Source organism: Numida meleagris, chromosome 6 (assembly GCF_002078875.1).
Source record: "Numida meleagris isolate 19003 breed g44 Domestic line chromosome 6, NumMel1.0, whole genome shotgun sequence".
NCBI lineage: Eukaryota > Metazoa > Chordata > Aves > Galliformes > Numididae > Numida > Numida meleagris.
The window spans coordinates 12,280,355-12,296,409 of NC_034414.1; the positions used below are offsets into that span (position 1 = coordinate 12,280,355).

General features: G+C 48.9%; 1 protein-coding gene and 1 long non-coding RNA gene across 6 annotated transcripts in view; one reads left to right on the forward strand and one right to left on the reverse strand.

Annotated features, from left to right (window-relative positions):
* Nucleotides 1–2,081, forward strand: part of OTOG (otogelin) — a 149,958-nt gene extending 147,877 nt beyond the window's left edge. For all 4 annotated transcript variants that reach the window (XM_021401757.1, XM_021401758.1, XM_021401759.1 and 1 more), the window contains one exon: nucleotides 1,879–2,081. The gene's annotated coding sequence lies outside the window, so the exon portion shown is untranslated. The remainder of the gene's footprint in view (nucleotides 1–1,878) is intronic.
* LOC110401091 overlaps nucleotides 2,231–16,055 on the reverse strand; it is a 35,772-nt gene continuing 21,947 nt past the window's right edge. For both annotated transcript variants that reach the window (XR_002440248.1, XR_002440247.1), the window contains one exon: nucleotides 2,231–14,802. This is a non-coding gene — a long non-coding RNA (uncharacterized LOC110401091). The remainder of the gene's footprint in view (nucleotides 14,803–16,055) is intronic.

A 16,055-nucleotide genomic window follows, 5' to 3' on the forward strand; every position in this document is an offset into this window, starting at 1 on the left:
GAGCGAGAGAGCGGGGCGGGCGAGCGAGAGAGAGCGAGAGAGCGGGGCGGGCGAGCGAGAGAGCGGGGCGGGCGAGCGAGAGCGAGAGAGCGGGGCGGGCGAGCGAGAGCGAGAGAGCGGGGCGGGGCGGGCGAGCGAGAGAGAGAGCGGGGCGGGCGAGCGAGAGAGAGCGGGGCGGGCGAGCGAGAGGGATGGGGAGAGAGGGAGGAATGGGACGAGAGAGAGGAATGGGGCGAGTGAGAGAGAGAGCGGGGCGAGAGAGAGAGTGGGGCGAGAGAGAGAGAGAAAGGAGAGTGGGGCCAGACAGAGAGAGGGGAGTGGGGCGAGCAGGCGAGAGAGAAGAGTGGGGTGAACGAGAGAGAGAGAGAAGAGCGGGGCGTGGGGTGAGCAAGAGAGAGAGGACCGGGGCAAGCGAGAGCGAGCGAGTGAGAGACGAGCAGGGCGAGCGAGAGAGAGAGGAGCGAGCGAGAGAGAGCTAGCGCGAGAGCGGAGTGGGGTGAGCGGGCGAGCGAGAGAGAGAAGAGTGGGGCGAACGAGAGAGAGAGAGGAGTGGGGCGAGGGGCGAGAGCGAGCACGAGAGCGGAGCAGCGGGGCAAGGGGCAAGAGCAAGTGAGAGAGGAGCGGGGCGGGCGAGAGCGAGTGAGAGAGGAGCGAGAGAGAGAGAGAGGTTTTGGGAGAGCAAGAGAGAGAGAGGTTTGGGGGCAAGCAAAAGAAGAGAGAGAGGTTTCGGGGTGAGCCAGAGAGGGAGAGAGAGGTTTTGGGGCGAGCAAGAGAGAGAGAGATCACTGAGGCAAATGATTGTGATTTTGGGGGGAGAGAGAGAGAGAGAGAGATTTTGGAGAGATCTTTGTGTCTCTTCCTCTTGGGGTTTTCCACTTGCCTTGCTTTTGGTGACGCTGCGCTGCACTTATTCATGGGTGACAGCATGGTTTGAGGAGGTAACGAAGGGTCAGTTAGTTACGGCAGATGTCTTTGTATGGGTTAGAATATATATGTTTGTTTTTATGTACATACGAGGGCTACCTCGGAAGTATTGCCTCCTGTTTTATTACGCTGGCCCATAACCGAAGAGGCGGATGCTGGTGGTACGGCAGCAGAGGTTGAACCTTCCTGCCTGTATTCCGTTACATGCTGTTGCCACACGACAGATGGCAGCAGAGGGGCAGCCCGACAAAAACGCGTGTGATATGGAAGTGCAGAGGAAGCAAAGATGTGTCAATTAATTCCTCCACACAGAAAAAATGGCACCCGCCGATGCTTGCTGAATGTTTATGGAGACCCACCAGTGGATGCCAGCACAGCAAGGCAGTGGGTGGTGTGTTTCAGCAACAAGGCTGCTGTAGCAGCTGTGAAACAGGGGCTCACCTCTGCTGGTGCAAGTTTTGATGAGCCCTCTTGTTTGTCACTGGTGAAAATGTATAGTTAATGGCGGTGACTATGCTGGAAAACTGTGTTTTGTAGCTCAGACTGCTCTATCCAATTGTGTTATTGTGCTCTTTGTACCTGTTGTTTTTTTCCACATCAATAAATAGAAAGTATTACTTTCAGAGTGACCTACACATACACATATTAAAAAAAAATTATATTTACATATATTTTATATAATATTTTATAACAATATTTTCTAATTAATTTTATTTTTATTTATTTGTATTTATCAATATTTTATTTGTATATAAAATATTTAATATATACATATAGTCTCTCTCCACAAATTTTTAAAAGCATTTATATAGACATGCATATATCAAGTAATCAAATGCTGGACTGTCTTGCCATGTTGGGAAATGCCCACAGTGCTTTCAATGAGCACAGAAGATGCTTTGACTCAACACCCAGTGCTTTGCAGCTTACCTGGTGTCTGACTCCATATTTCAGGTGTAGCTGAACCCACAGCTGCCAGGATTTTTGCTGAAGAAATCCCTTCTGCGAGCGCTCAGTAGCACTAATCATCTTTACCTGGTGGATGGTGAAGCACTGAAAGACCTCTGAAAGTTCGTTGTGTATTTTAAGTAAGTGCACATTATTACCAGTCACAAATGGAAAGAGGTGCTCTGCTAATTAAACTATAGGTACTTTCAGATTCTGTGTGATGTCACGTGTATTGTTTTCTTTCACCTAAGTTAAAAATCACCAAAAGACAAGTATTTTCGTTTAGCTGATGACATGGTATAAGGCCACACTGTGACAGTGAGGTGACGAGGCTTCCCCCAAGATGTGGCTTTGTGTTTTGATCAGCTATTCCTGTGTTGTAGGAACCAGAGGGTCAATAGCCACATAGTGCAGGATAGGGCCTTACCAAATCCACCGAGAACTCTCAGCTCCACTTTGCTGTGTGGTACACACGACCTAAGTCCCGTCTTCCAAAAAGCCACCAGGGATCCTGGCAGCCTCCTGCTGCAAAGCAGTCAGACTGGCTGGCACCCCAACAGGGGCTTCTTCATCCCCAGACAGCTGCAGCGAGGATATGACGACACACTGCACCAGTCAGGAGCGAGCTGGATGAAATCTGTCAGAGCACGCCCAGAGCGCGCGGATGCCAGCGCCAAGCAGCCAGCTGCTCAGGGACAGTAAACACCATTCCGGCTGCTGGAACGATCCAGGCAGCCGCTGCGGTGCTGCAGGAGCCGGCAGCTCTGTGCCCCAGCCTCTTCCACACACGGGCTGCCTAGGGGACAGCGTCAGTGGGACGGAGACCACAGGAAGGAGACGACAGAACATGAAAGAAAGAAGTTAATGCAGCACACAGCCCTGCAGCGGCCACACACACCTTACTTCAGACCCCACAAACATGACATACACAGCACCTCTGTACCGCCTCAGGGCTCTGCCCCTTGTGAGGTACGCAGCACCCATAGCACAAATAACACATGCTTTACAAACTCAACACGAATACACTATGCAGCATATTTGTACCCCCTGCCTCTTTATAACCCCTTGCTCCTCTCCCCTTTCAGCACCCCCTGCCTCTTCCTTGTGCCCTTTGCCCCTTTTTTGCACCCTTCTTCTAGTTGCAGGGGCCTTCACACCTTCCGAATTAAGGGTTGCTTATTTAGTGAAGACCACTTGATACACCATTCATTGGTGTGTACCAAACCCGCTGCAAACTGCTGCCTCTCACTCCCCACTCTCAGCAACCTTTGTGCCTTACTGCTATAGAAGGGTGCACTCAGCAACACCACCAAACCTCAGAACAGTTATAAAATCAAACCGCTGCAGATGAGGATGCAATGTGCTGCTTCCTTTAGACTGTATTCCAAGGAGATGCTGCCCACAGCTTATACTAGACATTGCAACTGAGAATTTTACTTCCACATACACTGCACTCACCTGCTGCACATGCCTTGTACAAGGGGCACAGCTTTTTATACTCAACTGTTTATAGAGTCATAGAATATTTTTAGAGCGACCAAAGTAAAACTGAATTTCATCTACAGAAGTTGCCAAACCCTTTTTTCTAACAATAAAGAAATCACATCAAAACCTGCAGTTTTGTTCTGACATTGTATCTAGCACATACGTGACAATTACTTCATCACAGCATCTTACAACGCATCACACCACGGTGCCATGAAATCCCAACACCTGCTAAGCTACCACCACCATAACTTGAGTTTCTGTAACATACGAAGTTTGACTCAGTATTGCATTTAACCTGGAGTTTAAGGTATGTTAACATAGAGCTCTTTGGGTAAGTAACATGTACCCAGTACTGTACACAGGTGTTTAAGATCAGAGTCCCATAAATTGAACAGAAGCATCTTTGAGGTGGCTAGCTCTTTCCACTAGTACCCTGTGCTGTGCACCCCTCAGGAGTGTGTGCTTGAGCCCTGCTCTCCAGCTCATGCACAAAGCCCTGAGGGAGGGCTGAAGGTAAAACTGTGATGGAGAGTCTCGGTTCAATGCTACTGTTTTATTGTCTAGAAAGTTCTTCCTTCGCACAGGAACATTTAATCTGACATTGTCTTTTTGAGAACGAACAGTGCATTGTCCCCTCACCCCCAGTATCATGTTTTCAAGGCTCAGTTATTGAAAATGTAACTGCCACAAGAGCCAAAGAAAGGCCAGAGGAAGCAACAACTTCCTCCATCTTGGCTTAATGACCAGAGTCAAGCAGCAAATCCACCTAAATCAGTCAGCAGTTTTTATCCTGCGTCATTTTTGTGATGTTTCTGTCACAACTTAACTTACTTAGTATTTCTAGAGCAAGATGCAAAATACCATTTGCTGGAGGCCACACCCCTAGAAAGGTTCCCTGTTCATCACACCTACCAAGGGCAAAAACAAGTTGTACAGGTGTCTTGGGCATGGCCCTGGGGGCTCATCACATCCAGGCTGATGAGGGCTCTGGAACAGAAGCCAGCCTGCGAGCATCCTTCTCCTGGATGACAGACATCAGTGAAGCCTAAGGCATATGCAGCAGATTTATTATTTAGAACAGAGATTAGATTAGAATAGCTCAGTTGGAAGAGACCTTCCAAAGGTCTTCCAGTCCAACTGTCTGACCACTTCAGGGCTAACCAAAAATTAAAGCACAGTGAGGGCATTTGACCACCATCGTGGTAAAGAAATGTTTCTTTATGTCTGCTCTGCCCCTCCTCAGGGCTCCTGTGCATCCAGCCATCGGTTCCCAGGAAGACAGCCTGGCACCTCCTCACAAAGTCGTAGGGAGCAGTCTCTCAGTCTCCTCCAGTCCACAGACAGCCCACCCACCTGTGCTCAGCCTCTCCTCCCAGGAAAGCATTGGGATGCTTTCACGGACCTTAACATCCTTTCTATAGTTTTGAGACCAGAACTGCACACCATAGCCAAGGTGAGGCCACACAAACACTAAATACAGCAGAAGAATCAATCACCTTTTGACCAGACAGCTACACTGTGTTCAGTGCACCCCAAAAAGCAGCTTTCTCTCTTGGCTGCCAGAGCACATTTCCAGCTCACATTGAGACCGCTGCCCCCAGCAGCCCCAGGTCCCTTCCTGCCGAGCTGCTCTTCAGCCACTTGTCCCTCATCTGCCCTGTGTCTGGCATTGCCCTGTTGCAGGTGCAGCACCCAGCACTCACCTTTGTTGGACTGTATGCCACTGCTGATTGTCCAGTGCTCTAATCTAGATCCCTCTGCAAGGCCTCTCACGCCTCCAGAGAGGAAACAGTGCGTTTATTATAGCATAGGTGTATTCTCATTTCTGTCTGGCAAAGCAACCATTGGTCCTCAGCCTCCAACACAGAGGATGAAATGTAAGTGACACAGTGGCCCTGTTACTGCGTCAGGCAGTGACATTTGCCTCCCCCGTTACACCACACACACACACAGCCTGCTTTCAGAGCTTTACATGCACCTTTCTTTCCCAGCATCTCCAATGCTCTGCTGGTCAGTCTAATGAAGCAGAGCTCACCCAGCTAGCTAAGTGCAAGACCATGCTTAGTCCAGCACTTTGCACCGAAGCTAGTAAAGGTACTCGAACCCGGGAACAGCGCTGCAAGGCATCGGCCTCTACTAAAAGAAAGGCCAGAAGGTTTGCTTTGCCCTCCTCCTTCCCAGCACGTGGATACAAAATATGTTCTGGAGACTATGGGCATCTGAAACAAGAGATAGTCGTTTGTCTTTATGGGCTGCATCAAATGGCAGATTTAAAACAGTTGGAAGTGTGCAGAGCAAGAAAAGGAATGAGGAAACTTCGTTTGCTCCCTTGGTAACAAAATCTACAGCACAGCAGGAGAATGGAGCATGATAATTAGGGAATTACAGCTGTTAGTCACAGAAAATATGCTGCAGTTGCAGGTCAGGGCCCTGAGGTCGTGGCACAGGAAGCAAAACTGTAATTTAGAGTTTGTGAGGAACTCCCTGCAAGCACTAGGCTCCTTGCTACTTATAGCATCTCTACACCTGTTTTCCAGGATGGCAGTCAAACAGACAAGAATGTTAATTAGACACAAGCAGCAGGGAGACACAACTTCTCTAGAAGGAGAGCTCCAGACAAGAACCACTTCCCTAAGAGCCACTGAAATAACTAAATACAAATTAAAAAACCCATAGCCCGAAGTTGAGGTTTCACCACTTCTGCTTATTGCCCTCATTTTCTCCTTTCTCTTTCTAAGCAGGACAATTTTAAGTGCAAACTTCTAATGAGGGAGGTAACAAAACTCGATCCCCAAAGTCTCACCCTGGGAAACAACAGGGGAGGCTACCCTGGACTTCTGCAGGGCAGACTTTGAACTGTTCAGGACACTGGTTTGGAGAATCCCTTGAGAGTCAGTCTTGAAAGGGGCCCAGGAAGGCCAGACACTCCTCAAGAAGGAGGTCTTAAAGGTGCAGGAAAGGAGGTTGTACCAAGGTGTGGGTCAGCCTCTTCTCCCCAGTAACAGCAATAGGATGAGAGGGAACAGCCTCAAGTTGGGCCAGGAGATGTCCAGTTTGGATATTAGGAAAAATCTCTTCACAGAAAGAATGACAGACACCTATAGGTTAAACTGGTTTCTCCATTAAGAGGCGAGTTTAGGCATCTGCTTCCTTCTCAGGAGTTTGATTCTCCAGACTAGAAGCTCCTTCAGCCAGCTCTCAGCCCTGCACGAGCTGCCTCCAGAACTGGGAAACCACCGTTATCTGTAACATTCAGGGGGTACACAGACCATACAGAAGGGGAACACGATCTTGACTGGCTTTTTAAAATAATCAGGGAACAGACTGGCACTCTCCTGTTAGGTCTCTTGCAAACTAGAAGGACCCCAAAGCAGAGCCACATCCCCTTACAGCTTGGGACAAGCTAACAGACAGCCACCATGCAGGCCAGGCACTCCCCGTGCTACCTGGGTGACAGCAGAAGCTCACTTCAGAAGCTCTACTGAGCCTTCTGGGCTTCAGAGATACTCAGAGGCTCTGACACATCATCACAGCCTCGCAGAAGGCTGGTAAACAGTACACGATTGAGGCCCCTCAAAGCACAAAGTCAGTATTCAGCAAACCCTTTGAAAAGGGTGAGAGAACAGAACCCTATTGGCAGTGCCGTCCATGCTGCAGGCATACCAGGACAAGAGCTGCAACTGGAATAGCTAAGTACCGCTACTGCCCAGAAACACTACACCTCGGGACACAATGGAAGGAGAAGAAGCATGAGCTGACCACCATGGTCTCTGTACCAAAGGACAGCAGTCAAACCAGGCAGGTCCTCGTTAGCCCCCTGGCCTCCCCCAGAAGAGAAGCAGAGGCTCTGAAGCCCATGTCATGGGTAACAGCCCCAGAGAGAGCTCTGAGTGTGTCCTGAGCTGCAGCCTGGGGTTACATGAGGGATTACAAAATGCACAAACATTACTTTACGGGAGCTTCAGAGAATGGCCAGTATCTTTAAAGCTTAAAAGGGAGGAGTTGTTACCGAACTGCTGTTTCAAGAGAGTTATCTAACAGGGAAGATGGGTGACCTAAGGGAACACTGCAGTTCATAGCAAAATTCCACTGCAATTTTGGTTAGGTGTGTCCAATTACTTCCAGTATGAGTTAGCCAAGCAGTTGAAAGCAGGTTTGTAGGAAGTGAATTTAACACTATTAGGACACGTAAAGATTTGTTTCCCATGAAATGTCTGTAAAAGTCCACAGCTACTTTGGAGCTCTCACAGCCCTTCAAGTTTCTCACATGGTTCCCTGCTAAGATCCAGGACACCGGTGATGGCACTTCATGTTCAGTTTGGGAATACAGAACAAGTCCTGTCGCACAAAACCGCTACTACTCACTTCAAAGCACACCTCTGCTTGCTGAGCGATGAGATTCAACCCAGCTAACGTGGTGGCCGTAGAGTCACAGAACTGATTGTTACAACCCACCCTCCTCTGAAGTCCCACTGCAAATTCAGTGTCCACTCATGCCACCGCCAAGAGAGCCCCAGCTCCTTCTGCGAGGCCAGAAGGCAAATCCGCACTTGGCCGCCCGCACACGGGTGGAACCAGCAGGCGCAGCGCTGCAGGCAGCTGTGTGTGATGGAGATGGGAAGAGACACGGCTCCAACCCCCCGGGCTCTCCCAGAGCATCCTGTCGCCCAGCATAAGGATCACAGAGCAAAAAGCTGTCTTACCTGAGCTGGGCATGAAAATGGGCTGTCAAGAGCCTGTGTTAATTTAACGAGCGCTTGCTTGAGCAGAAGTGAGCAGTACAGAGGTAGGCCAGGTGGATCCTGTATTACCACCCAGTTTCAACAGAAAAGAGCTTACAAGACCAGAGAAAAAAACCAGCTGTGTTGCATTGTTACCAAGCTGGAGTTCTGCTAGGCAACGTTTGTACTGCTTTGTTCAAGGTAGAGTTTCAGCCACTGTAAGAGGCACTAAGACCACATTATTCCAGGGCAGAAGGACTATTCTTCAAAGTAACATCTCCCGCCAGTTACAAAACTATCAAAATACTGATCCTCTGCTGCAAAACACTTCTAATAACAGAGCTAAAGGTTACGATATTTGATACGGTAGTCTATGACACTTTATCAGAAGCAGCTGATTGCTAGAGTCAAAGTTGGTAATGCTATCCTGACTAGACAAAAACACTCAGAAGGTCTAAGAAATCTTACTATTACTCCCCACTGCAGGCAGAGGAACGCCTCCCTGCCCACAGCACCAGGCGCTGTGGCAACAGCCCGAGGGGCTCAGCCATCCCCAGGCAGGCAGCTCCTACCACGGCTCTTGGAAGGGGCCAGGACAAACCCCATGGCAGAAAGCAGCGTGCTCACACCCCCTGAGAGCAAGGGCAGGCGGAGTGGAAGCCCTCCCCCACCACAGAACAGTATGTCCTCCCCATCCATGCAGCTTTATGGCAGAGCTGGAGCTCAGCCTTGTAGTTCTGAGCTAGGAACATTGGTATTAGAGGAACAACCGTTCAATTACTACAACATCTGCCTTCACCTACAGTCTGATTTATGCACATAGCAAACCTTCCCTCTCCTGTGTCCAGATCAGGCACTGCTTAATCAGCAGAATCTAATTACCAACTAAGCTAGTCAACTAGCTAGGAAAAGCAGGTAATGATCTTAAATCCCACATAGAACAACATTCTGATGTGGGTCGTGAGAGACCCACCAAGCAGCAGGGGACTTCTGAGATGTCACAACAGCCCTAACTCAGGGGAAAATTGTATTGCTTTGAGTGGTGTGCAGTATGAAAGCTGCATAGCAGATGGGGTTATGCATGGACAGAAGTCTTAGGAATAGCAGATTACCACCTCTAATGTGTCTGCGACTGGTGCTATGTGGAGTAAGTGGGTCGCACTGATCACACAATGGGCTCCAATAGGGAATCCCAGTCGTGCAGGAATCTTGGAAGTGATTATGGACCGGCCCAAAGGCAAAGATTTCAGAGCATCACCAGAGAAGGAGGTGACAAGTGCTGAAGAGGCTCTGCTATATAATAAACTGCCAGAGAATGAGAAGAAATCTGCCCTGTTCACTGATGGGTCCTCTTGGGAAAGCATCCGAGGTGGAAGGCCGCTGGATGGAGTCCTAGGAAAGGGTGAACCAAGCCAAGTCGCAGAAGTGAAGGCCATCCAGCTGGCTTTAGACATCGCTGAATGAGAGAAGGGGCCAGTGCTCTACCTCTGCACTGACTCCTGGATGGTGGCAAATGCCCTTTGGGGGTGGCTACAGCAATACAAGCAGAACAACTGGCAGTGCAGAGGCAAACCCATCTGGGCCGCTGCATTGTGGAAATATACTGCTGCCCAGGTAGAGAACATGTTGTAAAGGTATGCCATGTAGATGCTCACATACCCGAGTTGTGCCACTGAAGAACATCCAGCAGGTGGATCAGGCCGATAAGATTGAAGCGGCTCAGGTGGATCTGGACTGGCAACATAGAGGTGAACTATTTCTGGCTTGGTGGGCCCATGACACTTCAGGCCATCAAGGAAGAGATGCAACACATAGATGGGCTTGGAACCGAGGGGCAGACTTGACTACGGATGCTAGTGCACCAGCTATTCATAACTGTGAAAGGGAGCTGGCAGGGGACCAAACCAGCAGACCTAAATTGGCCAAAGAGATATTCCATACCACATGGCATCATGTGAAAAAAACTATGTGCAGGAGTCAAATGGATGGGGCCAGGCCCTTTTCAGCAGAGCCCCCCCAAAAGGACAATGGGCAGTGAGCACAAACTGGAACACAGGAAGTTCCATCTGAACACGAGAAAGAACTTCTTTACTTTGAAGTTGAAAGAGCACTGGAACAAACTGGCCAGAGAGGTGTGGAGTCTGCTCCTCTGGAGATACTCAAAACCTCCCTAGATGTTTCCTGTGCAACCTACTGTAGGGAACCTGTAGGGAAACTACTTTAGCAGTGGGTTGGACTAAACGATCTGCTGAGGTCCCTTCCAACCCCTACAGTTCTGTGACTCTGTGAAAATAGGGCAGTTGGGTAGGGGGCAGCTGCTGCTTGGGGACTGGCTGGGCATCAGTCGGCAAGCAACTGCTTTGTGCTTCACTTGTTTTGTATATATAATTATTATTATCATTGCTGTTATTTCTGTCTTCCTTTTCTGTCCTAGCAAAGGTTTTATCTTAACCTATGAGTCCTACTACCTTTTTTTTTTCTCCTCCAATCCTCTCTCTCATCCACTTAAAGAAGAGAGTGGGGGGGAGTGAGCAAAGGGCCGTGTGGTGTTCAGCTGCTGCTGGGTTAAACCACAACACTACCGCTTAATTATTTCCACATTTCTTCCAACAAGGGAGAAGCAAGGGGACAGAGGGGCTGCTCACTTGGTGGCTTTGCTCACTGCCTGCTTCCATGCTGCAGTGACATCCCAAACAGTATCAAAGCTTTAGCAGACTTTTTGGAAGTCGCAAGAGACCTCACAACACCCCCGTGCAACTAAGAAAAGTATACTGGCTCATGCCACCCACCACTGAAACAGACACCTCTGCGCTGGAACGAAGCAGCTGTATGACACCATGCAGCAATACTTCACAGCATTTTAGGGTAGACAGCAATTAACCTTTGGCTGAATCTCCTTCGCCCCAAGCCACAAAAAAGTGTTTGTTCTGTTTTCTTCTCTGCCCCACCTCCACAGTCTTACAAGCTCTGGTGTTCTCATTAGCTGGCTGCCCAGGTTGTGTTCTGGATCCTGGCACTGGGAATAACAGTCCTCAAATGAATGGGCTGTTTATTCAGATACTAGTTTTGGTTCTCAGTGACTGACCCAGAGTAGAGGCAGCCGATTCCGATAAAATTAAGGGGAAGCTGTACAGCACTGTGCATGTTTTCAAAGAGTTGAAACACTGAAGCCAAGACCCGAGTCTTCAAGCTGAAGGAGTAAGGGTAATACCTTCTCCTCACAAGCCTAAAATGAGCCACTACTTCTGCTCAAGGAACACATCTGTTCACACCAATGGAAGACGACCAATTTAAACTACCACAAAAGCTTCATCCCCAGGCCCTCACCCAGGGCATAGTTTCCCAGGATTCAGGTCTACCAGCTATGTTTTGAAAGCCCAGAAATTCCAAAGCCCGATTTCCCTTAGGTGTGAAGTCCGAATGAGCATCTCATGCAGCACAGGCAAAGGGTGAGTGCCTTCAAGAAAGCGAGGAGGCAGGGAAGTGATGAGACCTGAATCCAAGTGGGTCTGACCCACCAGGTGGAATTCCTTCCACTTCAGTCTAAGCACGTATCTCCAGCTTCACCTGCCCCATAGCCAAGGGATTAGCTCATCTCATGTTAAGACCGCCACCTAAGACAGGCCTGGCAAGTCCTGCCATGAAGGACCAGCACCTCCATCACTGTGGCTCACTCTGGTCAACTGAGCTCACAGACAACCCCCATGCCACACCACAGCAGCCATCTGCATGCCCAGTCCCTCCCACAGCTCTATGCTCCTGCACAGACAGGGATTGCGTTGTTCAAAAAGCAGCACATAAAGCTCCATGGTTTTCACCAATTAATGACTTGTGTGCCATGAAATCCAACTGCATCCCAGTCAGCATCAAGAAGTGGCATTAAGTGGCCTTAGAGGGTCACTTCACACAACAAAAAGGTGACATACAGACTGCTTCAAGTGATACATTAGTAAGAACACACTTGGACACCCTCACCTTGGCACATGCCACACAGGAGCAATGTGGGCAGGAAGAGCCCAGGCAAGTCAGTGTTTTGCTGGGGGGCTTGTGGGAGGAGGCACCAGAACACATTCCAGGAGGCTGAGCACCCAGGATCATGTTCACAGTTTAGGAAACAGTTTCACTACAGCCCCCACAAACTGACCTTGGCAGAACACAGTTTGCACATAACAGCCATGTTTCTGCTGTGAGTAATGCCGTACCCTCAGTTAACACTGCTGTTGTTGGTGGAACAAACATCTCGTTATCAAGTGTATAAGGCATGGGGGGGGGGGGGGGGGGAGAGGTGGAGAATCAAACCACATTAATATTATGATACTGATGAAAATGTATGAAGTTCAGAGTGACACAATCCTTCTGCCCATGGAATTCCATCATTTCATGCATCTTCTCTTTCTGACTTAACTCCCAATTGTACACCTCCCCACCTTTCCCAATAAGTCAGAAGCAAAGCTCATATTTCTCAGGCTGAAATAACGTATATAGGGCAGTTTGGTGGGAAGCACCTTCATCAGAGCAACCTGCATGAACCCTATGGCTGCCTTCAGCTCAGATAATGGGGACAAGAGGGGTGACTCTACACCAAAGAGACAGTATGTGTTGCTTTACACTGTCTCACTTCCTACTTTGCCAAACCTATTGCATACACTCGGAGCTAACCCCACTGGACTCCATAAATGAGGCTGGAGACCCATCATGAACAGGGCAGGCATCTATTGCCTGCTACTGCCTGCAGGGAGAGGAAGAGCACACCTGGACAGCCAACATGGGAAACCACCTTGCTCTCACCCATCCTAAAAGGCAGCTCAGGTAGAAATTAGAGAGTCGTGTTTAATTATCTGTAGCTAAATAAATTGCCTTTGTTTATTATTCATCTCACCTCCTAACTCAATCAGTTACAGACTACAGCATGTGGTGAGGAAAAGTCAAGAATCATCTCTGTGTCCTGGAAATGAAACAGGACTGCAAATCTCCACCCACAGGGCTTGCTTCCGCCCCTTGGGAAGGCAGCAGCTTTAGCAAGAAACCTGGGCCGACCACATAAAAATCAGGTCGGGTACCTCACCTGCAGCATAGCCATGCTGTAGCCAGCTCAGATGCTCCAGGCACACGGTTTCAGGAAGAACTTAGTATTTGGCCATGTCAGCCATGGCTGGGTGGGTGGGGGCAGAGAAGTACCTCCAGGCTGATAAGGAGCTGAAGTTCAGTTGAAAAGGTGCCTACTTTGCTAATAAACGCCCATTTCTAGGACAGAGATTATGTTTGTTTGTTTTTTAACTGCTTTTTAAAAGCCTGACTTTAGAGCTGGTGACAAGATTGCTTTGCCACAGCAAGATATTAACATTCAAGTTATGACACATCTTGGGCTGTTCTCTACACACAGGAGGAGAAGTAATGCACTAAGCAGAATGGTATCCGCGTTCATACAGCTCACGGCTTCACACATTCTCACAGAATCAGCACATCACACACATTAAAGGTGGATGAACACATTCACCATATTTTTGGCTGCATTAGTGCCATGCTTATTAGTACTAACGGTATTCATAGGCACCCCTTGTCTCCCACCTTTTCCACATGGTAATACTCCGAGCTGTGTTATGATTTAGCGTGTAGGCAGATGCTTCCAAAGGAGTAGTGCAAACCTGTCCCTTTGAAAACCCACTGAGGTGAGAGGGGCAGTGTCAGAGGCAGGCACGCAGCATTTCTGCTGCTCGAAGAGGAGGGAAGCAAAGCAAGAAGAAACGCATTCAGTCCAGTGTTATTTGACAAGGCTTGAAACAAGAGAACAGGTATAAAGACATTAACTCAGAACTTTCATATAAGGCGCTCTGACGAGCCCCTGGAAGACCTCCCAAACGCCCCTTCCTTCTTGCCTGCCCCAAGAGGGGCAGCTGCAGGCACAAGGCAGGAGTGTGGAAAGAAACTCTTAGCCCTCCAGACAGTATCGTCTCCGGAGCCGATGTTATGGCCAAACAGCGCAGCCCATATACCAGCCTCTTCCCGTCTGTCATCGTTTCTGCTTGATTGCGCCGGGCTTTGCTCGGCGCGCAGCACGCTCCGCTCGCAGCCACATGGCAGCAGGCAGGCTGGCACGCCGCCCAGCCCCAGCGCCGCGCAGGCAGGATGGCGCCGCCCGTACTTAAACCAATAGTTGCTGTTTTACATCATCGTGGGCCCGCAGATTATGTTCTAAATCCATGAAGTAACAGCGGATCAGCGTGCAGTTTGCTAATGCCGCGCTAGGAAATAATGCATGAGGGGGAAGGGATTAGCGTGGAGCACATGGGGCTGCAGTTGGCATTAGCTATAGAATAGCGTATAGCATGCGACAGTGCGACAGTGTCCCAGGCTCCACGGGGCAGCCAACAGTGCTCCAACAAGTCCATACAGAGGAAGACTGCACAAGCGTGATGCGCTTGGGCTCTACCCTCTCAGAAGTCCTTGAAGAAAAGTTACTTCAGGAACAGCCACTTGGATGCTGCCTATCGGTAGGGACATTCCAGCAGAGGGGATGCAAGTGCAAGTTCAAAATCCAGGAAACAACCCTGCTTCTCGTGCGTGATGAAGCTCAGTGACAGATGGCAAATGATACCCGCAGGCTGATGCGTGCCATTGACCATTCCGGTAGCCTCAGGTTCATGCCTACTGAGTGTCTATAGGTTTGTTTTCTGACACTGGTGCTGAAAACCACCTTATGGCCCAAGCCAACACCATGGCACTGAAACGGTAAAGACAGTTAAAAAAAAATAAATTCTAGTAATTCTAATAAATTTGCTGTTTGGTAATAGCAGACAGTAGCCACAAGATATCTTGCATCATTTTCCAAGCTACATCTGCTTGTTCAGTGCTCAGCACTGTTCCAAGATTAATTTGACAGGACTAGAGAGAAGTCCCACTTGGTGGTCCCAGCGTCACTGAGGAGCGGGGCAGCAAGGAGCATTTCCCAAACAGGGGCTTGGTAACAGAAGTCTGTCTGGGACAGACAGTGAGACCTGCTGACCTCAAGGGCAAGTTCAGTCCTAAGTACTCCCATTAAACAAGCCCACTGTGGATGTGCACAGCTCCTCAGCAGTTACTCCAACGTGTGACCAGCAGCAATGAGACATGGCCACGAATGCCAAGATCAGGTGGGAGAGCAGACTGCTCCCCTGGCAGGAGACACCGACAACAAAACAGCTTTTCATTTCAGTACTAAAACTCACTGAACTCCCCCCAACCCAAGTGCTGTGGGGCAGCAGCCTTCCCTGGCTCTGCTAGGGCCTCCCTGCACCTCTGGGACTTTTCCCCTTCAGCAAGGACTGACTGCTTGAATCACCCACCCGTGTCTTTGCTGCTAATTTACAACACAACAACAAAACACATTTTTGAAGACACCTTTATCACAGTTAGCACCAACACTACCCCAAGCACTGCCATTGTTGGTCTTTTTGCACTTTGCTAACTTGTATTATTTCTCTCTAAGTGTTTCCAGCCACAGCTGGACACAAAGTGCATCTAAACCAGTTGTGCACAAGAGATGCACTCCTGCCCTACTACCACATTTTCCTCTAAAATTTGGTAGGGAGATGTGTGCTGCTTTACAGCATGACCCATTTCAACTGTGTTCCTGCGAGGCAGGTAATCCTACACTGCTCAGTTTTATAAGAATCCAGACAATCTGAATTAATAGCATTAGCATAGCACTTGCCATAAACATGGAACAGTTGCTTTATTGCACTTGTCAAATGCATTCCTCTCTTTGGTCACAGCTATGGTCAAACCAAGAATTTAACAAAAAATTAACAAGTAATTCACAATAAAAAGGAATTCAAAAAGTCACGAAAACAGGGAGCTATGGAAAGCATCAGATTCCTATGCTTTCCAGCCAGTTTTCACTCTTCAGCATGTTTCCAGCCAGCTCCATCCCCTGCTGAACACCACTCCACTTAGCACTTTGGTTTGGAGAAGGACACTGCTTAAAGGGAGCTTATA